The sequence below is a fragment of the Heterodontus francisci genome, chromosome 8 (assembly GCF_036365525.1).
Source record: "Heterodontus francisci isolate sHetFra1 chromosome 8, sHetFra1.hap1, whole genome shotgun sequence".
Lineage (NCBI taxonomy): Eukaryota > Metazoa > Chordata > Chondrichthyes > Heterodontiformes > Heterodontidae > Heterodontus > Heterodontus francisci.
The window spans coordinates 92,504,893-92,531,077 of NC_090378.1; the positions used below are offsets into that span (position 1 = coordinate 92,504,893).

At 42.6% G+C, this 26,185-nt stretch overlaps 1 long non-coding RNA gene across 2 annotated transcripts in view; it reads left to right on the plus strand.

Moving 5' to 3' along the window:
* Positions 1-26,185, plus strand: part of LOC137373019 (uncharacterized) — a 241,285-nt gene that overhangs the window by 119,491 nt on the left and 95,609 nt on the right. The window contains exon 1 of one of the 2 annotated variants that reach the window (XR_010975555.1): positions 8,447-8,496. The exons of the other annotated variant lie outside the window; for it this stretch is intronic. This is a non-coding gene — a long non-coding RNA (uncharacterized lncRNA). Of the gene's footprint in view, positions 1-8,446; positions 8,497-26,185 lie in introns of those variants that run through there. 2 annotated transcript variants of the gene reach the window in all.

Consider the following 26,185-nt stretch of genomic DNA (forward strand, 5'->3'; position numbering starts at 1 on the left):
CTTCCGTGGGGCACAGGGTGCCTGATCAGGAGGGACCCCCCTCACAGCCTGCAAGAAGGCCGCCTGGTTTTATCAGGCGGGGTTCTTGGGGCCTTTGCCGTCTGGTTGCCGAGGGTAAAATATGTGGGTGGTGGGAGGAGGCCCTTAAGTGGCAGTTAATTGGCCACACAGGCCTTGATTTGCCTGGGGTGGGTGGGTGGGCCGCTTCGCACTGTTGCTGCCCCACGTAAAATTGTAGCCGGGGTGGGAGGGGGTTGAGAACGGAAACCCCCACCTCCCACTCAATTTTACACACCCCCACCACCACCAGCCCACTCATTGGGGGGTTGTAAAATTCTGGCCATTATTATTGGCTTGGACCTGGGTTGGAATTTGAGGTCAATGAAAGTTGAACTCTTCCCCCAGTCTTAGCTCATCTTTTTGAAACCCTCACCCATGGTTTTGTTACCTCCAGATTCAACTATTCTAATGCTCCCCTGGCTGTCCTTCCATCTTACAACCACATAAACTTGAGCTCTGCTGCCTGTACCTTACTCTCACTAATCCTGTTCACTCAACACCATTGTACCCTCTGACCTACATTGACTCCCAGTTCAACAATGCCTCAAACTTAAAATTCTTATCCTTGTGTTCAAATCCCTCCATGGCCTTGTCCCTCGCTGTCTCTGTAACCTCCTCCAGTCCTACAACACTCTGAAACTCTGCATTCCTCCAATTCTGGCCTCTTGTGCATCCCTGATTTATTTTGTCCCACTATTAGCGGACATGCTTTCAGTTGCCTAGGCCCTAAGCTCTGGAATTCCTTCCCTAAACCTCCCTGCCTCTCTACCTCTCTCTTGTCCTTTAAGATGCTCCTTTAAATCTACCTCTTTGACCAAGATTTTTGTCACCTGTCCTAATATCGCTATATGTGGTTCAGTTAAATTATCTGACAATGCTCCTTGAGATGTTTTACTATGTTAAAGGTGCTATATAAATGTAAGTTGTTGTTGCTGTTGAAAGTCAGAACCAAAGCTGAATTCACACAAGTAATATCATAAGCCATGAGAGTGAATCTCATTAATGAATGCTCGTCACTGAACCAATGACTGCCCTACCTGCCAATAACAAGTGTCTTACTTGTTACAATGTGTGTCAGTAATAGTGACTGCGCTTTGTCCCAGGCAGCAGCATACACCCGTCACGTGTCATTTCTTTATGCTGATCATGTTACTGATTTGTTTGCACATATAGGTTACGTATGTCCTCATCATTTACCACATGTGGCAGATAAAGCAAGTTTTATAAACAGATGAAGAAAGAGGAAAGATGCAGACAAGAAAGCAGGAAAGCAAGACATAAAGTCTTGACGACGTAACTTGTAGAATGACATCAATGCCTGTAGATTATTAGTTTTGCAACAGAAGCAAGTGCATTTCTATTAACTGCATATTTTCCCAATGCAATTAGAATATTCCTGTAATGGAGAGGGAGATGTAATAGTAGATTCTAATATATAAAGCCACTGAAATATCACTGTGCTTCACAAATGAATTCTATTCAGACTTTATAATACAATCAAAATATGGTCAAACTCCTGACAATATGAACAATGAGAGTTATGTTTTTGTTACCCTGTACACAGAGGAAATCTTGCCCAAGAACACAATTTTAATAGAAGGTTTATTTTAATAGAGATGTTACACATTTTATTAGTTCATCAAAAAATTAATTAGTATTACAAAATTGAACACTTCATAGATGCATTTGGGTGCTGCTGTGAGCTTGCTTTCTGTTTTGTCACCTCTGGCATCTGGGTTCAAATTTAAACCTAGATTGACGCAATGAACCTTCTTTTCATCTGCTGTCTGTAATGATCTCAAGTGAAAAGAATTTGAGTAATCTTAGCCTAGTTGATAGCTGTGATGGGCCTGTGTTCATAGCTTAAAACTATCTATTAATTGCAACTAAGTTAGCAATCTCACTCTGAGCAGCCTTAAAGGAAGGCTGATAAGAAAGCAGTAAGATTCATCTGAGTGTAGTCATAGGCTTTGACATGGGATTTAGTCATGTATGATGGTCAGTGCAAAAGAAGCATCTTCACAAGCTCTCAGTACCCAATATAAATACAGTACCCAATATAGAAAAAACGATTCCATTCTCCAGCATTGAGCTCCCTCAGTCAAATAATTTCATCTTACCCACAGAAGGGGACCAATGGGCCCATTGTGTATTGCTGACTCTTTGACAGAGCTATCCAATTAGTCCCACTGTTTCCCCATAGCCCTGCAACATTTTCCTTTTCAAGTATATACCCAATTCCCTTTGGAATGTTACTACTGAATCTACTTCCACAACCCTTTCAGGCAGTGCATTTCAGTTCATAACAACTCACTGCATTAAAAAATTCTTCATTTCCCTCTGGTTCTTTTGCCATTTATCTTAAATCTGTGTCCACTGGTTACCAACCTTCCTGCCAATGGAAACACTTTCTCCCTATCTACTCAATCAAAATCCTTCATAATGTTATGATTAAGAATGATTAAACTCGACCAGGATTCCTTTATTAAATCTTCACTTAACCTTCTCTGCTCCAAGGAGAAAAATCCTAGCTTCTCCAGTCTCTCCACATAACTGAAGTCCCTCATTCCTGATAGCATTTTAGTAGATCCCCACTGCACCCTCATTCAGTAAATAAGCTGGGGGGGGGGGGGGGGGGGGAACGGGGTGGAGTCATCTATGATCTGAATGTATTAAAAAAAAAACAGAGGCGTCTCTGACAAGACTTTGTTATCAGTGGATAAGTTCTTGATAAGCCATATTGGTTTGACCCCTAGTCTGGGCTGACTTCAGCCAGAATAGTATTAAGAGTGATCCAATTGTCTTTACAGATGCAGGGTAAGGTAGGGGGGTTAGAATTAGCTAGTCTACCCACTCCTGATTGCTATCCAGTTAGTCCTGCTTGAAGATTGTAAGGTGACGGTGAGCAGCCTGCCAACAGGTTTCATTTGTGCTCACACAAATAATGGCCACTTGGTTGAGCTTGCTGTTGTCTATGGAAAGGCAATGCAATAGGAGCCAACAACCTTGGGAAGACATTGACTGCTGGAGGTGCAGGCTGAGTCCAATGTTACAAACTAGGCCCCAATAAATTCAGAATTAGCCATTTTGCAGAATCCTGCTCAGAACAACAAACATTTGAACTAAAAACTGGAAACACAAAGTAAGTCATCTAGCCTCCATGGAGATAACAGACAAGCCAACATTATGGGTTGTGTTTTTCTTCAGTGCCAAAACTTCCTCTCCATCTATTTTCGCCCCCCCTTCCTCTTTTTCGACTATATTAATAACCTTGTTCCTCTCTTATTTCTCATCTCTGTCAGCTAACCCAAAATGCAATCAACTTGCCTGTTGTGCGTTTCCAGCCTCTTCTGTTATTGTTTCTGATTTTCGTCATTTGCGGGATTTACTTTTTAATACTTCATTCTGTATTCACAAAAAACTGATACACTGCTACTTGGCATGGTGAGGGATTACAGAAAGAAAAGAATGTTTGATTAGTTCATGGAAAAGATTAGTTTACATCAATGTCAAAGCTATGCGAAGAGAGTGTTTTAACAGTGGTTAATTCAGAGCCAAGGCTGTGCATGAGAACAACTTTGCAGATAGTTTAGTTCAGTATTAAAATGGTGTCGAGAAAGAGTATTTTTAAGTTTCATATTGTGATAAGAGAATATTTTGACAGAGTTAGCTCTTTAGCTCACTGAAGAAGCTATGTTAAGAGAACATTTCAGTTTAGTATTGGAAATGTGCTAAGACCATATTGACAATGTAATTTTGTGATAAGGTTGTGTTGTGTTAATGTTTTGGCAGAGAGCTAGTGAGAACCTAAAGCCATGCTGAAGATGATGCTTTAACAGGAACATGATTCTGACTGTTATCTGAAAACTGTGTTTAGGATCTGAGTAATGACAGCTGAAACACAGATTGCAATCAGCGCATACTTGCATGAATACGTTACTAATGTGAATTTAGTGCACCTCATACAACTTAGAAAAGTATTTGGTGGCATTTTTGCTTCTGTTGTATTTATGAGGACAGAGTCTCAGGGGCCTTGGTAATGCAATGAATGCACAAAGACAGGATGCATCTGTAATATTTATCTCATAACAACCTGTGTTTATAGAGAGCCTTTACAGTAGGAAAATTTCCCAAGGCACTTTGCACAAGCATAATCAGACATAAATTGATACAGTGCCCAAGAAGAAGATAGTAAAAGGGCAGACTAAAAGATTGATCAAAAAGGTAGATTTTGTGGAGTGTCTTAAAGGAGGAGAGAGATGTAGAGAGGTGGAGAATTCCAGAGCTTAGTATCTAGATGGCTGCAGGCAAGACTGCCAGTGGTGGGGAGAGGGAAATGGGGAGTGTATAAGAAGTCAGAGTTAGAGGAATGCAGAATGCTCAAAGGGTTGTAGGACTGGAGGAGGTTTCAGAGATAGAAAAAGGTGAACATAAGGATGAAAGATTTAGACTGGAGATGTTGGAGAACTGGAAGTCAATGCAGGTGATAAGTGAGCAGGACTTGGTGCCATTCCTTCATTCTATCATCCATCCCCAATTTGCAGTAACCTTACCCACGATACAGACTGAAACAATACCTGAACAGATTTTATGGAGGTTTCAGAATACCCTTCAATAAATTGAAAGACAATAATCCAGCCAAGAGATCAGAGAGCACCATAAACCATAGGAACAGAGCATCAGTGCTTTACATTCTTCATTTATATTCCCGATTTTGGCTTAGTGCTTGAAATCACTAATGCAAATGCCCATGTTATATTGAAGTGAAGTTTTGGGTTACATTGTTTTTCATTGGGGTCAGTCAGTTTAGTTTATTGTAAAAAGAAGTGGTACTATTTGAGATAGTGCCATGCCATGTGGGCTAAATGAAGTCATCACCATCTTAAAACTTAAAAGTACAAAGTATTGCTTAGGCTCCAGCTGGTGTATTGTGTCCAATTCTGTGCACCTTACTTCAGGAAAGGACTTAGAAAGGGTGCAGAGGAAATTTGCTGGATTCGTATCAGGGATAAGGGACTTCAGTTATGTGGAGAGGCTAGAGAAGCTGGAGTTCTCCTTAGAGCGGAGAGGGTTAAGGAGAGATTTAATAGAGTTGTTCAAAGTCATGAAAGATTTTGTTACAGTAGATGAGGAGAACTGTTTCCGGTGGCAGAAAGGCCAGTAACCAGAGGACACCGATTTAAAATAATTCACAAAAGAACCAGAGGAGGTTTAAGAATTATGCAGCAAGTCATTATTGTATGGAATGCACTGTCTGAATGGAAGCAGATTCAACATAATATGTTTCAAAAGGAAATTGGGTAAATGTTTGAAGGAGAACATTTTTTAAGAGAATCTAATGGCACAGTAGCTTATATTAAAATATATGCGTGCATGCACTATACTGGGGAATGATGATAGACTATGTGGTTGAAGAATACAATCTCAGGTTATATCTTCAGTTGACTGGAATACTCATTGTACTTTGATATGGTGCATACGCTGATTTAGGGTTTGCTGAATTGAGAATTCAAGAGAAACCAGAATATAGAGTTGTAGAATTATTCAAAGTTTGTTGAAATAATTGCTTTACACATTCCAGTGGTGAAGTACAGCATTTTGTTTGTGACTATCATTATCTGGACATTCTTATGATGTATGAAATGCTATATATGTCTGACACGCGTTGAGTTCCATATAGTGCTTCCGTTAATGCAACAGCAATTGTTAGAGAAGTCTCTGATGGCAATGTAAATGGATCAATTCATTTATGATAACGAACCCTGCAGGCATTATGAGCCATGTATTGCATCTTATGGCTATGTATGTCATCAGTACTTAGAATGTACAACATGAATCCATTTTGCCTCAGAATATACAGCAATGGAAAGGGCAGTGGATACAGCATTGACGTATAAAACGTGTCAGTTAATTTATTTAGTTTTTATAGTTCTTTCAAATATTGCTAATTTATCTAAATATCCTTTACCTGAAAGTTGGTTTATTAGGCAGCAGAAATGTAACTATATCCTAGAGTTCAGAGTACAGTGAGAATGCCCTGTCAGTGTTAATGATGCCTAGTCAATGGTATGCATTGGCAGTACTTCATCAAAACACTGCACAGCAATAAAACTTTAAAGGTTGCATTTGCTCTAGGATTTCCAAAGATAATTCACAGGATTTCAAGCTTTAAAGAGATCTAAAAAAATATTTTTTGCAATGAATTTAAGTGAGTGCTACCAAAAAGTGTATATACAATTTACCTACGACTAAACTAAATCCACATTGCACTAATCATTTTGTTAATTAATTGCAAATTATGTTTGCAATTATCAAGGGAAAAAATTCATTCATGTAGGACCACTTCAAGCAGTGCTAAACTATGCAGATTTACCTCAATTCCCATTACATTGACGCTGTCTAATAAACCAAGTTTCTGGTGAAGGGTATTCAGATAAATTGGCAGCATTTGAAGGAACTATAAAACCAAATAAATTAAGTGACAAGTTTTATATGTCAATGTTGCATCACAGACAGTGCCACAGACCACTGCAAAGCTTGTGCAGCATTCCTCATTGATATAATCAAAGAAAGCCATGTGGACTGTGCAGGTAGTGGCCCACAGTACTTTCTGCCCCTTGGGAATTGACATAGTCTGCATAGTGCTGCTGCAAACAAGTCTTGCCCATTACATGTCTCTATGAGCATTCACTGTGCATATCATTTCTATTTTTATTTTGTTTTCATTTTATTAATCTTTCATAGAATCATGCAGGAGAGAAGGAGGCCATTTGGTCCATCATGACTGTGCTGGCTCTTTGAAGGAGCTATCCAAATAGCCTCACCCACCCCCCCCCCCCCCGCCCCCACTCCCCACCCCCGCTCCTTCTTCATACTCCTGCAATTTTTTCCTTTTCAAGTATATATCTAACTTCCTTTTGAAAGATACTAGTGAATCTGCTTCCACCGCCCTTTCAGGTAATGCATTCGAGATCACAGTATCTACAAGATGCGCTGCAGCAACTCTTCAAGGTTTCTTCAACAAGATCTTTCAAACTCACAACCCCTACATGGGAACACCTCCAGCTGCGAGTTCCCCTCCAAGTCACACACCATCCTGACTTGAAAATATATTTCCATTCCTTCATTGTTGCAGGATTAAGATCCTGGAACTCCCTACCTAACACCACACGGACTGCAGCGGTTTAAGAAGGCTACTCATCACCACCTTCTCAATGGCAACTAGGAATGGGCAATAAATGCTGGCAATGATGCCCACATCCCATGAATGAATAAATACAAAACAAATCACGGTTTTTTAAAAAATTCTCTCACTTCTCCCAGTTCTTTTTCCAGCTGCATAAATTATTTTCCCCTAAGTCCCTTCAGAAACTTTAACACAGAGCAGTAAAACATAAATTTTTCAAGCTCCATGTACATGACACATGATGCACAAGCCTAATGCACTATGATCCAGCAATACACCTGTTCCACTACTTGTGCAGCATTTCTGAAGGGGACATTCCACACTGACATTTCAGTTTAATGATCCCAGTTATAATGCGGTTCTTACGTTAATGTCTTGCAATTTTCACATTGCTCCAATTCAAAAACTGCAATATAGCTAGGGAGTGGCTTCGCTGATATAATACGGTGAGATATTCCCTATAATCAGTCTTTAGTTGAACTTTGGTGTCCAGTTTAAGTTTTACAAATTTCTGGACAGCCAGCTGAAAATTTGGACTGATTGGACTGTGTTGGGAGCAGAGTTCTGTCATGCCTCACATAATAAAATATCTGTATTAGATCTATTTTCTATGTGTTAATTCCATTTTTATGTCAGTAAGGAAGAAAGATGATATCCAAATCTATCTAAAGAGCATATTAGTGCTAAGAGAGGTAGCCAGCTGGTTTCTCATTCATGCATAAGCAATTGCCTCTCGTCTTTGAATTTCTAAACATTTACAGATAAGTATCAAACTGCGTAAGACTTTTCTCAAAACCAAACTAGTTGGATCTATAAGTGAAGTCTTAAAAGTAAACGCTGCCAAAAAGGCAGCCAACGACCACTGTTCATTCTATTCAACTTGCACTAGAAAATTAACTAATTATTATCAGCCTAGTGTGAAAAGGTTTGTTTGATCTTGTGTGTTGTGTTCTATGGCATCTATTTTGAAGAAAGGCAATAAGATTAATTTGAGTTACCACAAACATTGAACAAGAGGGATATAATCTTAAAATTATAGACAAGTCATTCAGGAATTAAAAATGGTATAATAGTTGTGGGCTTTCCCTGTTTCATCAATCCAGTTTTCATCTTGTCCAAGGTGTTGACTTCACAGCTGAGGTAGGAAATTGACTTCACCCACTACTGGCATCACATCAGGAAGACTATGAAAGTCTTGTATGGAAAATTATTCTGAATCCTTGAGGATTGATTCAATCGTTCTGGTTTTTGTGAGTATTTGCACCGTTGGTTTCTTGCTAAATTATTTTTCTTTTATGTAATTCGAATTCTTGTAAATAAATTTGATTACTACAAAAAGAACAACAACTTGCATTTATAGAGCACCCTTAACATAGTGAAATGTCCCAAGGTGCTTCACAGGAGTGCTTTCAGAGAAAATTTTATACTGAGATATTTGGACAAGTGACCAAAAGCTTGACCAAAGAGGTAGGTTTTAAGAAGTGTCTTAAGAAGAGAGGTAGAGAGACGGAGAGGCCCAAGGAGAGAATTCAAAAGCTTAGGGTATAGGCAGCTGAAGGCAGGGCTGCCAATGGTGCAGCAGTGAAACTCGGGATTGCATAAGAGGCCAGAATTGGAGGAGTGCAGAGATTTTGGAGGGCTGGGGTGAACAGTCATGTAGAGGTGCAGTCCATGGCATTTCCAGTGTGAAATATTGCAGTAAACAGGTGATTACTTATTCTGTGGCATACATAACAATGTACATTTTAGGTCTTCAGAGATGTGGGTCTGCTCATGGAAATTGTCCTTTGGTGTCAGTATGACTAAACAGAACTGGGACAGAGCCCAACTTGTAAGACGGACTAAAACCAAACCATGCACAGAAAAGGAGCGAAAATCTGGTCATGTGATTGAATAGTCAGCTTAAAACAATCCAATAAAATGGTGATAGCCAAGTTCTTGTCTGTCCCATTGGAAGTCTTGAATTCGAAAGTAAAATTCTGCCAAGCTAAACAATTACAGTTCATAAATTACTTCACTCATGGCAGTGTGGGAGAGAACTGGCATTTCAGTGAAATGTTACAGAACCTAAAGTACATCAACACCAACAGCAGGCCCTGAAGCTTTATTTTAAATTAAATTCAAAGCATAACAGCTGTAGTTAGAGTCTGCTATTCCTCCCTGGCTTGATATTTATGAAGAGCAAATGTATCTTACTAGTTGGCAAGCCGATCCCTCTGGCTTTCTTCACAGGGTTGTGATGAACTTTGAAAGGTGCTGGTATTGTTCACAGTATCACTGAAGGCTATGCACAACTACCATAATATGCTGCTTTTAGCAAGAAGGAATAATGCAGAATCATCTCAGTCAGTAGTCAGTAATCTCCAGGGTCTAAAGACAGAAAGAAAGATGAGCTTCCACATCTTGAGGAGTCCTAAACAAGGGGTGATAAATAAAAACAAGAAATGCTGGAACCACTCAGCAGGTCTGGCAGCATCTGTGGAAAGAGAAGCAGAGTTAACGTTTCGGGTCAGTGACCCTTCTTCGGAACTGACAAATATTCGAAAAGTCACAGGTTATAAGCAAGTGAGGTGGGGTTGGGGCAAGAGATAACAAAGGAGAAGGTGTAGATTGGACAATTAAATATTGTTTGCCTTTGCTCCATGACCTTTTGGTCAGCTATGTGGTCTTGTCCAATCTACACCTTCTCCTTTGTTCTCTCTTGCCCCACCCCCACCTCACTTGCTTATAACCTGTGACTTTTCTAATATTTGTCAGTTCCGAAGAAGGGTCACTGACCCGAAACGTTAACTCTGCTTCTCTTTCCACAGATGCTGCCAGACCTGCTGAGTGGTTCCAGCATTTCTTGTTTTTATTTCAGATTTCCAGCATCCGCATTATTTTGCTTTTATTTAAGGGGTGATAAATATTAGATCGTCACAAATAAATTCAATAACAAATTCAGCAGAAACTTCTATCCCCAGAGAGTGGTTAGAATATGGAACTTGCTACCACATGGAGTAGTTGAGGTGAATAGCATAAATGCATTTAAGGGGGAGCTAGATAAGCACATAAGGGAGAAAGGAATGGAAGGATGGGCTGAAAGAATTAGATGAAGTAGGGTGGGAAGGGGCTCATGTGGAGCACAAACACTAGCGTGGACCAGTTGAGCTGAATGGCCTGTTGCTGTGCTGTAAATTCTATGTGGTATGAATTATTACAGGGTTAATTTTCAGTGTAACTGGTGGTGATGGGCAAACCTTGCCTGCAAACATCATGTGCTGCAAAATTGGTGATACACAGCCCTTGATTTCTGATCCAACTCCTGGCAGGCTAGGATCCCCCTTTCTGGCTTGTGACAATAGTGCCTTTTCACATATCTTGGAAACCTTTCAAAGAACTCCCTGCCTCAGCGGCAGTTGTTACTTAGTCAGAGACAAAGGAATTATTTCTAATGTATAATTTAATCACTTGCTCCCATGTGCCCAGGTTTGCAGTTGAAACCAATTGTGTTTGGTTTTGTAAGACTGGTTGTGGTTTTGTTTTTATCCATTCTCGGATTGTGAGTTTTGCTGGCAAGGTCAGTATTTCTAACCCATCCCTAGTTGGCCTTGAGAAGATGGTGGTAGATCCTCTTCTTGACTGCAGCATTCTGTGTGATTCTGTGTGATGAAGGTACTTCCACAGGTAAGGAGTACCAGGATTTTGACCCAGCAGCAATGAAGGAATATATCTCCAAGAGGCTTGGAGAGAAACGTCCCATGCAGCTGCTGCCTTTGTACTTCTTGGTGATGGATATTGCATGTTTGGGAGATGCTGCTGAAGAAACATTGGCTAGTTGCTGCAGTGCATCCTGTAGATAGTACAACCTGCAGCCATGGTGCACTGATGGTGGAGGTTAAAGCCTGTCTCAGGTATAAAATTTAAACCCGACCCGGGCCCGAGTTCTTCAATTTTTTTTCATGCACGACCCGACCCGAAAATATCAAACACTGGCCCAAAAATATCAAACATGTTATTAACACAGAAAAAAAATTGCGTCAAAATGTAGATTATAAAGAAAACAATACAAAACAAAACCCAACCACAGGCAACCCGAACCCGACTTGACCCGAGCCCGAATGCTGGACACTGAATGTAGACCTGATCCGAACCCGATACATGTAGTCGGGTTTGGTTAGGGTCAGGTTCGGGTCGGGTAGCCAGGCTTTAGTGGAGGAAGTGAACCCTTAAGGTAGTGGATGTTGTGCTAATCAGGTGGACTGCTTTGTTCTGGATGGTGCTGATCTCCTTGAGTGTTGTTGGACGTGCACCTATCCAGCCAAGTGGACAGTATTCCATAACATTCGAGAGTGGTCAGAATCTGCCTTGTAGGAGATGGTCATCGCCTGGCACTTATGTGGCACAAAGTAGAGAGGAACATATTATCCAGCTTCCAGTCTAGGAGGTATTGAGGACAGAATCAATAATACTTAATAGGTGGGTTCATATATAAACCAACCTTTCCTTTCTGTAAGGAATACACCTGATGACGTTGACTGCACTTTGCAAGTATGTGCAGAACTTAATTGACTGAAATCTTCTATTTTTACCTGTACTTTAGAACAATCTTTCAATCTGTTTTGCCCCATTTTTCAATAAAAGTTCTGCAACAAACCTCGCCTGAGTTAAGATTCAAAGTGACTACTTGGTAAAAAAAGAAATGGTCGGTGAAAGAGATAAGTACTAATGCAGAATTCTAGCACATAGTCTATATTTAACTCTCCTAATACTAATAAAGCCTCAAACAGAATTAGAGGCACTCCTGGTGCATTGGTGTGGCAGGAATGTTAACAAACCGTCGGCGTAACTCTCACTGAGCTATGAGCATATTTCACAGCAAGAGTCATTTTGTACAACACAGCATTAAGCATCAGATAGCAGACATTAGGATATAATAATAGCTGTCGTGTTAGCCCAATAGAGGATAACTGTCACATCATGCATGCAATATTGAATGCAAGCAAAGCTCATCCACAGTGTCTATTTTAAACAGGATAGTGGGAATCAGTGAATCACAGTATTGAATCTCTACAGTGAGTACAAAGTCATTTAAAGAAATTATTCAATTTTTCAGCTGTTAAGACAACATTTTTGTTGGATATTATATCCTGAGCTTGATCATTTGTTTTACGTCCTTTTTTAACATTGGCTTTGCCCTATGCTCTAGGCCTTCTCCATTCACTTGTGTTTCTGTCTTGTAAAACACCTCTCTAAACTGCTATTTTACACTTGACCTAATTTACTTTTTTTTCTTCTGATCTCCAAAGCGTGAGACAATGCATTAACTGAGCCAAATACTACCCACCACAATTTAAGAGCGCCTTTAATCTAGTAAGATGTCCCAAGGTGCTTCAAATGCAGGTGCAGCAAGTAATTAAGAAGGCAAATGGAATTTTGGCCTTTATTCCTAGGGGGTTGGAGTTTAAAAATAGGGAAGTCTTGTACAGGGTGTTGGTGAGGCCTCACCTGGAGTACTGTGTACAGTTTTGGTCCCCGTATTTATGAAAGGATATACTGGCTTTGGAGGCAGTTCAAAAGAGATTCACTAGGCTGATTCCTGGGATGAAGGGGTTGACTTATCAAGAATGACTAAACAGGGTTCACTAGAGTTTAGAAGAATGCGGGGTGATCTTATGAAATGTACAAGATTCTGAGAGAGCTTGACAGGGTAGATGTTGAGAAGATGTTTCCATTAGTGGGGGAATCTCGAACTAGGGGACATAGTTACAGAATAAGGGGACACTCATTTAAAACTGAGATGCGAAGGAATTTCTTCTCTCAGAGAGTAGTGAATGTCTAGAATTCTCTACCCCAGAGAGTTGTGGAGGCTAGATCACTGAAAATATTTAAAGAGGAGGTAGATAGATTTTTGAAATTTTGGGGAGTTGAGGGTTATGAGGAGCTGGCACGAAAGAGGAGCTGAGGTCTGGGGCAGATCAGCCATGATCTTATTGAATGGCAAGGCAGGCTTGAGGGGACGAATGGCCTACTCCTGCTCCTATTTCTTATGTTCTTATGTTCTTATATGAGCATTACTGCGATGGGGTTATTGTAAAAGGGCAAGTGTAGGAGTAGGAGTAAATTATGCAGAAGAAATGCAGTGAGTTGGGGCATTGAGGGGAAGGAATTGGCAGCCAGTGAGTTGTTTGGAGTGTAAAATGCAGCCAGCGATAAATAAATAGGAAATTGAGCCAGATGATGTGTGGATAATGTAATCCATGACATACTGTTTTGTGTGCAGGAGTCCTCGATGCTGGGGGGTTGAGGCAAAGGTGAAGATTTTTCCATTATCTGAAACCGCTGCTTTTGGCCTTCCGTATTTTTCTGTCAGGCCTCCGCTCCTTTTGATACTGCCATTCCCTTCCACCACTATGTTCTTTATTGCATGGTCTGCGTTCTTTCAGGCATTTACAATTTAATTCTGGCAGACGTTTTAATTTTGCTTTCAGTTTAAAGGCTTAATGCACTGTTCAATTGGCTTAAATATATACCTGCTTCATTTGATTTTTTTTTGATATCACAAACGTTGATACATTTAATGGGTCAAATGGTGGCCCATTGTTTGGTGTTTGTCACATAACGTTACATCATTCTATTAGTGCAGTACCTTTAAAATCTTGAAACCACATACGGGGGTCATTTAACCTTCATCAATGGCATAAAATGGATGATATATCATTATCAGCTACTTATTATACACCCTGCCTGATTCTGCTTTCCATTGAAGTCCACGGAAAGGAAATTCGGACAGGACTTGCGACGGACAACTATTCTGATGTCGCCCGTTTACACCTTTGCAAAGATAAAATTGCCCCAAAGATTTTTAATATACTAGCAGAGACCCGCAAAACATTTGCAGTCAAATTCATATTTTTATTGCAACAGTACTTCTTTAAATATAGGATTTCACCAAAGACTTTAACAGAATCGAAACTTCTCTGGAAAAAGCTGCTAAAGCGGTCAACGTGTGAAAACAGGTCGAGGAATATAAATACAAATTTTGTTAAGAGTCTGGCCTTGTGACTTATTTATAGCCATAGAATATGAAAGTCTAATTGGGAACTGTTTTCTCCTGAGTTGAAAAGGCAGGTTTACATCTAATGGTCTTAATATTATTCGAGGAATAAACACTCTGGGCCGAAATTTATAGTCTCGCCGCCGTCACTGGCGGTGAGTGAAAACAATTGGGCCGCACGTCTCGGAGCCGCTGCAATATTAAGAGTGGTGGCTCATTTAAATAGCTGGGGCGGACCACCTACCCCGATGAAGTGGAGGGGGCAAGCTGTCCGTCCCCAGCAATGGCATTAGCCGTCTTTGCGTAGGTGCTGATGCCATTTTTAAACGGCTTCGAGCCCTAAATTTCACTTTAACTGTTTATAGCTACATTGATTTAAAAAAATTAAATAAATTGATCTTGACCCTCTCCCACCCCCCCAATAACCATAGAATTAATTTCTTGCCCTCCGCCCCCCAAAACACTTACCTCGTGCACCTGACCCTCCCCCTCCCAAAATTCATACACTTTGCACTGTAACCCTTCCCACCATCCCTTACACCAATGAGATGAGTTTGACCCTGCTTCCCCAACTCCCGCACTGAAAACCTTACCTGCTCCCCCCTCCCCACCAGTGTTCCACCTCAGAACCCCGGACGGGGATCCGAAGGTGGGGGAGTGCCAGCCACGGGCACCAATATCACACCAGGATGGATGGCGGGAGGGTGACAGTAATTAATTCATTTATTTAAATTAATTTACATATTTAAATTGGGCTCCTGTCAGCGAGCGGCGTGAGAGCCACCACGAGGCCTCGCTGCCGCCGGCAATATGGCGTCAAGGTCTGTGCAGGGCCTCTCCCGGAGGTATTTTGGGTCCCCTCCCGCCACGACCCCTGACGTCGGGGGTCTGTAAAATTTGTTCCTCTATTTCCTTGTAATCTACCTTTTGCTTCATAACTACCAATCTTTTTCCATGACAAATTCCTTATTTAGGATTCAAGTTTCGTAGCAACATTATAACTGCTCCTTCCTTGAGTCTTGGTTTGTTCGATGGTATGTCCATTGGAGTTAGAGTGTGTAGAAACTCCAGAGAGTATAGACTGTTATCAGCTGCATCATCTATAGAATCAATGCTATTCTTTTGATCCACCTGAAAGCATTTCTAAAACTTTTCCATTCAAATTTAGTGAATCTTCATTTTTAGCACAAAGAATAGCTTTCGAATAATAAGTTGTATCAAATAATTGTCCCCACCATTTTGCCACACTTAACCAACTCCATCATCTCATCCACCCTTCCTATTCCACCCCTCCCTCCTATGCCATTCCCATCCCATGCCATTCCATCCCTCTCATGCCATTTCATCCCTCCCATCAATCCCATCTCATCCCTCATGGTAACAGTCCCTCCAGCCGGGGTAATTTTGTTGTTGGGCTCCCCTTACCTACTGCTGTTTTTGTTCTCCACCAACCCCACCCTCACCCAACCGCTACCACCAACTACTGACAGCCACACATGCATCACGTGCTCCTGTCCTCCACGCACATCCTGTGCCTCAGTGTGTGCCAAGATCTGCCCACCAAATAAACCCACCAACAGATGCACCCCTTAAACTGGCCGATCAGAACAGTCCAGACAGACAAAAACCGAGTTATTATTGTTATAGATAATAGATAAATGCAAAATTTTGTGGAATTTTTAAAGTTACATGCAATAACTGCACTTACTTTACGCCTACGGTAAATTCTATAGGCATCATGGTGAGGGATGGAAAATTGAATAATGCTTTCTGCCTTTTGCACTGGGAGTCAGTATTAAGAATTTCTGGGTTAGGCGTATAGACTTTGATGGAGTATAAAGCTCCCTGTACCTCAGATACTCTAACTTGCTACCATATAAGGAAATATCAAGGTGGCTTAGGTCGAAAGATATCTTGTTCCAAATGTGGAAAAATAATCCAAATTTGTCCTTAGCAAACATCAAATATAATATCAAACATCAAATGCTGCTTTGAAGTACCTCTGTCCTAGAATTCTGACCTGTTGGGCAACATGTAATAAAAACTGGGGATACTCCTTTGCAATTGAATGTTAATGTTCTGCTGCTATTTTAATACTTGAACAAAAATAGGAACTTTGGAACAGAGGAACAGGAGTGGAACATTTATCCCCTTGAGTCTGTTTCGCCATTCAATGAGATCGTATCTGATCTGAAAGAAAAATAAAAAGCTATTAATTTCTAACTAGAGACAGGAGATGAGAACGTTTGGAAATGCGGAATTAGTTACCAAATCTGCATACTGATTGTTTGACATGTCGTGCAAGTATTCTATTGCTTCTAAACCCTTCTGCTGTATAACTGTAACAGATAGGGATCACAGACTGTGTTATCAACTGCAGCTGCTTGTTTGTGATTAGTGAACACGTAGCTTCATGTATTAGGTGCCCACAAAATTGTTAACAAAATCAATGAATGGTGTCAACAATATCTAAAGTATTTTGAAATTTAGACTAGAATTGGTCCAGGAAGTTCACCAGGTCAGAAGACTGCTCCGAAATCATGGGGCAAGAATGTATCCTTTTTGTTTGTCTCATTGCAGATCTTGTTAGCACTCTCACCTCAGAGTCAGAAGGTCCTGGTTTCAAGCCCCAGGGACTTGAGCACATGATCTAGGCTGACACTCCAGTGCAGCACTGAGTCTGCACTGTTGGAGATGCCATCTTTTGGAGAAGATTTTAAACCCTGTCTGGCCCCTCAGGAGCACATTCCATGGCATTATTCAAAGAAGAGCAGGAGAGCTCTCCCTGGTGTCCTGGCTGATATTTGTCCCTCAACCTACACCACTAAAACAGATGATTTGGTCATTTATTTCATTGCTGTTTGTGGAATCTTGCTGTGTGCAAATTGGCTTCTGTGTTTCCCTACATTACAAGAGTGATTGCATGTTTTTAAAAAAGTAATTCACTGTCTGCGAAGCTCTTTGGGACGACATGAAGTTATGAAAGGCGATATCTAAATGCAAGTTAAATGAAGTCTGTGCAGACTTAACTTGCGCTGGGAGGCACAAGTCCATACACAAAATTGTTAAATCATTCACTATTAATTATCACTAAATTGATCATCTCATTCTGAGAGATCACAAAGATGCATGGGTGATGGGAATATCACATTGAAATACACTGGCAAAAATCAGACATGGTCAATTCCACATGGAAGATTGCCAATTATTTCTGTTACTCCTGCAGTAGATATGCATAGATAGCAATTTCCTGCATTCTAGGTGAACTTTAACCCTTAAAATTAAAACTAGGTTGTTCAGGGGCGATGTCAGGAAGCACTTCCTCACACATGTGTCATGGAAACCTGGAACTCCCTCCCTCAAAAGTTGTTGAGACTAGGTCAAATGGAAATTTCATGACTAAAGTTGTTAGATTTTTGTAAAACAAGGATATTAAGGGTTATAGAACCAAGGTTTAATATATAGATCAGCCATGATCTAATTCAATGGCGGAAGAGACCCAAGGGGCTGAATGGCCTTCTCCTGTTCCTTTGTTCTGAACCCAAAATACAAAGTGAATGCTGTTAGGGGCCTGGCTAAGTTTCTGACAAGGTAAACAAATTGGGGGTAATTGTGATAATCTGCCAACAGTGGAATCCCCCCATTTTTGAATCCATTGAAATTAATTATTTATTGAATTGAATTTCAAAAATTGCTCTGGTGAGGTTTGTATTCATGGATAGAATTTTACCAGCCCCATGGCAGCGGGAACGGAGGCAGGGTGGGGGCTGGTAAAATGGCATGGGCCTGTGTCGAGCCGGCTCCCTGACATCGTCCCACCGCTGGCCCATTTTATACAATGCAGGTAGAGGGGCAGATCAGTAGCAGACACATCGGCAGCTGCCAGGTAATTAAGGTTATCAAACCGCCAATTGTCAGATATTTTCCTACCATTTTACAATTTTACAAATGGCACACAAAATGCACAGAGGTTCACAGACTTGCCTACTCAAAGGAGGCATGATCTGAGCAGCATTTGATTTGTGGAGGGAACTGGTAGTCATAATGTGAAGCTGTCTGCAGGATGTGTCTTGAAGAAGTGACACTATCAATCCTGGAGGCACTGCTGAGGGCTGGGCCAAAGTGAAGTTCTGCTAGTGGAAGCGTGTCTCTCAGCTCCACAGCAGCCACTGGAGGCAGGACAAGGTTCTTGAGAGGCTCATCACAGTGGAGGCTTCATCTGGCTATGGGGTCAATGCTTTCAGCCTTTGACTCCTCCATTGAGGAGGAGAATGGCACGGAGATGGAGATGCAGCCACATGGAGCGTCTGTGCAGTGGCCAGGGGAGCTCCAGCATCTTGAGGAAGTCATTGCATGTGGATGGGGAGGGTGCAGGGGGGCAAGAGGGCAGCCTCATGGTCACAGAAGGCGCTACCCACCTCAAAGGGCGTACAGTCAGAGGCTCAGCTTCATGGAGATGTCGAAGCACCAATGTCTACGAATGTCTGTCCAGGCAGGTGATGGTGGAGCTGTGTGGTCTGCTGGAGCAGGAGTTGATGCCATTGGGAAGTGGCCATCACCCAATGCCTGTAGCATTAAAGGCAACGTGGCACTCAACTTTTTCACCTGTGGTTTGTTCCAGAGATTGGCAATCTATGTGACATCTCTCAGTCAGTGACCCATTGCTGCATAAAGGTGATCATGGATACCATGTAGCGTCGGGCTGCCCAATATATCAAGTTCACCATCGATCAGGCTAGTCAGGCTGAGAGAGAAGTCAACTTTGGGGCTATGCCTGGATTTCCCCAGGTGAAGGGGATCATTGGCTGTACTCATGTGGCCATTAATGTTCCCTTGGAGCATCCAGGTGCCTTTGTGAACAGGAAGGGGTTCCACTCCCTCAATGTTCAAGTCATCTGTGATCACCGTAAGTGGACCATGCAAGTATGTGTAAGGTTTTTGGGAAGCTACCACAACTCCTATATCCTCAGACAGTCCCAATTGCCTCAGCTCTTCAGGCTACCTGACTGCCTTTGTGGCTGGATACTGGGGGGACAAGAGGTATCCACCAAAGACGTGGTTTCTGATCCCTGTATGCAACCCCAACACACTGGTAGAGGGTACATACAACAACTGCCATTTGACTACAAGGGCCACCATGGAGCAGGCCATTGGCCTTTTGAAGATAAAGTTTAGATGCCTCAATAGATCTGGGGACCCCTTCAATACACACCCTCTAGGGTATCCTACATCATTGTCATCTACTGTGCATTGCTCAACCTGGCACTCCAGAGGGGAGTAGTGCTGGGGCCAGCAGAAGATGCTGAGCAAGTGGCATCAGAGGAGAAGGATGTGCATGAGATGCCAGCTGATGAAGATGGCACCGTGGGGCCCAGCTCACCGGGCAGTGACATGCGTGGTAAAAAGACTCGTGACTCTCTGATCAACAGATGCTTCACATGAGGACATGCAAGAGGCCACTGAACCAAGAAGTTCTCTCTCAGAGGCATCCTTGCTGACATTTCAGAAGAGATCCTTACCATCTCTCTGTACCCACCAGCAGTCTGTGTCAAGGCCTCTGTCAACACAGGTGTTCATGAGACGCTCAGCTTTAAACATCGCCCATGTATTTGATTCCACATCTGGTCACTGTCAACTGGTGCACAAAAATGAATACATAAGTCATTATATATTGAATGTCAAGAATTTTAACTCTCGTAAAACATTAAAGGCTTTTGTATTTAACAACTTATTCTCACCCAATGAAACCGCAAGGGCTAGTTCATGCATTTATGCACCCATTTACAGTCATTTCTACAGGGTTCTCCCCCTGCACCTGGAGTTGATGTGGAGTAGGCTGCTGCCTTTCTTGCTCAAGTTCATTAGATGGCCATGGATTGCAACCTCTGGTTGCTTGAAAGCCTACTGGGACCCGGCACTTCAGGGGCCACCTGTATCGATGCAGGGGCCACCTCAGTCCTCAGACCAGCATGCAGCATTGCTGTCACTGTCAAAGGGGTTGAAGATCCACCTTCAGTGATTGAAGCACCTTGAGCACAGCCCCCATTGTTTTCAGCCTGTTTCTTCCCAGCCCTTTCAAGCCCCCATGCACTCCTATGGTCACCTGGAGTGGTTCAGCACCTGGCAATGGGGAGATGCCTGGCCGGCCCATTTTGCCCACCCATCGCCCCATAGATCTCATAGACGAGGTCATGCTCTGGATGTCTGTGCACACCACCTGCATCCGCTCGGTGCTATGCTCCATGTGCCTCTCCAAGAGGGTCATCATTCTCTCAATGGAGGATACCATATGCTCACATGACAGAGATATGGAGATACTCATAGCAAGGATGGACTCCTCTTTCGTTTACGGATGGGACTTCACTGCATCTGGAAACTCTGAAAACTGTTCACACATTTCAGGCTTTCGCCGAAGCACCTGCTGCTTTATTGATGACTCCCAAGGCTTGCCATCTGCATGAAGCTGAGCATCGCTGGGCCTCTCGTCACTCTTCAGAGGAGAAGCAGACACAGCTGTCACTACCTCCGTTACCTATTGATGCTTGTCTGTGCAGTGTTCACCAGATTGTGCTACCCATTCTACTCGCACAACAAAGTCCACCGATGTGAGTGTATCTATGCTTGTGGAGGGTGCGCTGGAATGAAATGGTGCAATGTATTGAGATGGCAGTGCATCCTCTGAGCTTTCCAGTGTAGCATCTGCTGCTGTAGCTGCTGGAGAGGCATGATTTAAGTAAAACAGTTGCTCCTTCAACCAACCCTTGGTTCTCCCCTTGATTAGGAGCTTCCAGTGGGATTAAAGGCCCACGCAGGTGCCACGGGCCACACATGATCTGCGGAATGTTGGACGAAACCATCGCTTTACTCATTCTCCATGGCTTCCACACCTGCCTTACCTTCACTCTCCATGGCCTGCTTCTCCATCAGCGTCACCATGGTGATGAATGCCATTCCACCTCCCACGTGTTGACACTTCCTGGCATTCTGAGTGCGTTTCTCTTTCAAACACAGACAAACGTAGTGTCACGCCTGTCTCATGGCCCTTGCTGGTCACTCTGCGACATTGCAAATATGCAGCACTGTCCTACTGCGATGGCCATTTAGCCATCTCAATGCAGTGTTCACCCATGACTGACCATGGGGTTTGGGTATGTGTAAACTGGGTGCCTCAATGCTTCCGGTTTGCCATCCTAAACGCCGCTCACCTTTCCAGACTGCACCAGATCATTAAATCTGTTTCTGCACTGGATCCAGGTTCTTACAATGACCACTTGGCTGCTTTCGATGTCTGCCACCTCCAGCCATGCCCTTTTGGTGAGACTTGCTGGCCTCCTCCCATCTGCTGGAAACAGAACATCTCTCCTGTCTCTTACTGCCTGCAGGAGCACCTCCAGGGAGGTGTCGCTGAATCGTGGAGTGACCCTTCCTTGTGATGAAGCCTCTGCTGCCTCATTCCTATGGACCCTCTCCTTTGTAGCCTGTGTCTGTAGCCTGTTGTAGATGTGCATTTAAAAATGGCACCTATCAGCGAGCTGCTAGCACTATGGCCCGCCCACCACCCTTAATTGGCCGGCTCCCCTGCCTGCCGGCCCTTAATTGGCTCTTCTTCTTAAAATCGCTGAGGAAGTTCCGCCGCTGTCAACCCAGAGATCCCTCCAACGTCAAGTCATCCGCCCAATCGGTAAAATTCAGGCCAAGAGTTTAGTATCCTATTTAACAGATTCTTTAAAACCTGTAGATTAGTGATAAACCAAGCCTTAGACCCCATTATGTAATCAGGTAGTCGTGTGATGGCTGCTTCCTGCAATACTGAGTGGGGGAAGGTTAATAGAATAAAGACAGTCATATGGCTTCACCATCTGTGAGAGTTGGGTCATATGAACAGCTAAAGGTGGTGTGGAAATTATTCACTGTGCTAAGTAAATTTCATGCAAAGGTGCTTTGGTCTGTATTTCATGAGCTTTTCTGAGGAAGCAATTTTCATTTTGCAGTCAAATGAGAGGAACTGTTCCACATACATTGATAGGTTCATGGGCTTATTTCAGCCACAGCCAGCTCAAAAAGCAGAAAGTCACATGGGTGTCCACTGATGGTTAACTACTTCACTACCTCAACAGCAACAACAAGTTGTATTTATATAGTACCTTTAACATAATAAAACATCCCGAGGCACTTACAGGAGCGCTATGAAGCAAAGTTTGACACCGAGCCACATGGCAGATGGCCAAAAGCTTGGTCAAAGAGGCACATTTTAAGAAGCTATTTAAATGGGGAAAGAGAGGCAGAGGGCTTTTGATAGTGAATTCTAGAACTTAGGGCCTCAGCAGTTGAAGGCACAGTCACCAATGGCAGGGCAATTAAAATTGGGGAAGATCATGAGGCCAGAATTAATTGAGCCCAGATACCTTTGAGGGGTGTAGGGCTGGAGGAGATTACAGAGATAGAGAGGAGCAAGGCCATGGAGGGATTTGAAAACAAGGATGAGAATTTTAAAATTGGGTCATTGCTTGACCGGGAGCCAATTTAGATCAGTGAGCACAGGTTGAAAGGAACATGGTGCGAGTAAAGACAGCAGAGTTTTGGATGACCTCAAGTTAACGGAGGGTAGAATGTGGGAAACCAGCCAGGAGTGTGTTGGAACAGTCAAATCTAGAGGTAACAAAGGCACGAATGAAGGTTTCAGCAGCAGGGTGAGGCAGGGGTGAAGTCAGGCCATGTTACTGAGGTGGAAATAGGCAGTCTTAGTGATGGCGCCGATATGTTGCCGGAAGCTCACACGGGGTCAAATATGACACCCAGGTTGCGAACAGACTGGCTCAGCCAGAGTTTCTGCAGCAAACTTGCAATTAGGATGCTGCAAGGTAGCACAGAGTGTTGTGACATCACTGTGCCATGTTACGGGGTGCTAGCACGCGGGATCGAGCAGAGTATCATGTGTGCTGAATTAGCACTCTGGGCTGTGTGTTGCGGAGCTGCTGAGTGCGATTCCAGTGCTCCACCCCAGAATGGGAGGCAAATAAAAAGGAGAGTCACTCACTGTCCTGCACTAGCGGACGAACTCTTAATGCAATTATGTGGCATTTCACTACTTTTTCAGAGGTATACAAAATAAACCAATTAATGTCTACATTAAAATAGCTCACAAATGAATGTCATACGGTGACATTAAGTGTTCATGTAATAAAGGCCCTGAAATTCCTCAGAGCTGATTACATTGTAGTTTGTCGAAGAGGATGGGCTTCTGCCTGCTGGGCTGTTCAGTGTCCCCTCATTTGCATATTGAATGCCATGGCATCTGCACAACTACCAGTAGATTAGTGGCTATCTCAAACCTGGGCCTAGTACCAGTGGTGCAGCCACGATTTCTCAGGATAGCAGCACGTGCCAGACCAGGTCCCTCAGACGCATATTCAAAGAGCATGGGCAGGGCCAGGTTGTTCAGGCAGTCATGTAAGATGTGCAGGCCATAAGGCATAGTTGTCATGAGACAAGGGCTACCTCAGCTTCTTGTTCCGAATCAACAACTGATCACAGGCGAAACCTAGAAAAAGCACTGGAGAGGCCACAGAAAAGCATCTCCAGATATCCATGGGAAACATGGTGAGAGGAAGTAGGGCTTTATTACATAGAATTACACAGTATTTACAGCACAGAAACAGGTCATTCAGTCCAACAGGTCCATACTGGTGTTTTGTTTAACAAACCTCCTCCCACATTTCTAACTCCATCAACATTTTCTATTCCTTTCTCCCTCATGTACTTATCTACTTCCCCTTAAATGCATCTATGCTATTCATCTCAACTATTCTTTGTGGTAGTGAGTTCTACATTGTAACCTTTCTCTGGGTAGAAGAGGTTTCTCCTGAATTCCCTATTGGATTTATTTGTGACTATCTTATATGTTGAAAGTGAGCTGTGTATAAGTTAGATGTTGATTGAATTGGCTCTGTTGTTTGACGAGTTCATAACTTTTCATGAGGTCTGCTTGGGCAGTGCTATGTTTGTTGAATGATACACAAATGTAGAAATATATTGTAGATGGTTGGAGTTAGCGTGAAAGTTGGGGAGATGTGGCAATGCTGGGGGAGGGCTTTAATTGTAGGAAGAGAAGCCCTTTTTGACACCATTTTCAAGCTGGAAATTCAACCGGCATGCTTTAGGAAGCTGAGAATGTTGCTGATGGGGGAAAAAAAACTTGTTTAAAAATTAAAAGCTGCGGAACTGTTGCAAAGCAGCAAAACGAGATGGTGCGATCAAGAAGGAGCAGAGACATTGTACAGCTAAAGGAGACATCTGTATAAATGAGGCCTCGACGAGATTACACAGAGCTTAATGGGCCTCTTCAATAAATAATCCTTATTGGAAAATTTGGCAGCTAGATGATTGAGAATTGCGTGAGCTATCTAACCAATCAACTAACTGGTACTGTGGTCTTCACGTAATAGAATTTATTGAAAGAAAGTTTAAGAAAGGGTGGACAGTGACATGAGGGCTTTAACCTTAAGTTTTAAACAAAAATATTATTGGTTGTCATGAACTAAGGCTATCAACAATAGGCCAATGAGGCCTTGATGATGTAACATCCTGTCCACCATTGAAAGGAGAAAGATATAATAGATGCAGTTAAGGTAACCTGGTTACTGCAGACAAGGAAGGAACCCGACCAATCATAGAAGGAGAACTGCAGCCAAGGGAACCAATCATCAGAAGGAGAATGGCATCTGTGGAAGATTATCTGTTTTATCAAAGAGGGGACTCGACTCACCTTCGGAAGAATATCTGTTCTGTGCTCAGAGCTAGATATTTTAAGGGTGCCCGAACCATTATCGGATGAATATTTAAGGGAAAGTGACCCATCATCAGAAGGAATGCTACAATTAACAGGAGTTCGCCATTCTGGGTGATTGTATGACCATTTGCTTAGAACATATTTGGGCCTTGTATTGATAGAGTATCTTTATTGCTAAGAGTAGACTGAGAAGGGCATTATATTGTCAGGTGGGCTAAGAAGGGCTCGTATTTTGTTTGAAATCTTTAACTGAGCATGTGTGTATGTTTTTGTGTGTGTGTGTACATGTGTGTGTATGTGACTGTGTGACTATTGGTATAAGTTCCATGGCTTTTCTTTGAATCTGCTTAGAACATTTATTGTAGGTGCTGCACAGTCCATAGTGGAATAGAATTTTGCATTGTATGTCTGATCTAATAAAGCTTAATATTTAATTTAGATATTTGAGTGTGCTCTCATTATTTCTCGTAATTCTCGTGTCCTAACCGTAGAGTGACCTATAAAAGGTAGACGGTTCTGTCCTACAAATCTGAAGAGAATATACTAGCAATAATTTGACTATGAGTTTCTCTGACAACTGGGATCAGATCAAGACATGATCTTCTTGAATCTGAATTCCATGTTCCTCATCCTCCACAGCATCCAGAACCTGCTCCACTGGGAATTCCATTTCTAGTCCTTTGTGAATAGCAAATTTGTGAAGGGCGAGAACCAAGCTTGGGAGTGTACTGCAGTACATTGGAAGTACAGCGTGAAGATCTGGCGAAGATTCCAGAGGGTATGCACGCCCCAGTTTGGACAGTAGAGGATCCATCCAGGCCATGAGTGCTGTGTTTTCCCTCTCATTTGCATGCGTGGCCTCCTCCATTGAGAGATTGGTGACTGTCCTGGAGAGCCACATCCAGCATGCCAATCAGTGGATGTTAGAGATGTGTGCAGACTTGTATGCCATCGCCTTGTCACTGAGTGCGAGGGATCAGTGGCAAGGCGAAAGGAGGACAAGGCACTTGGAGCCCCCACCAGGTTCTTGTCCTTCTCAGGTCAGCAGGGAGATACAAGTGTGCCTCATGAGTGTGGGCAGCAACAGCAGTCTGCATCTGGGGGCTCCTCTCAG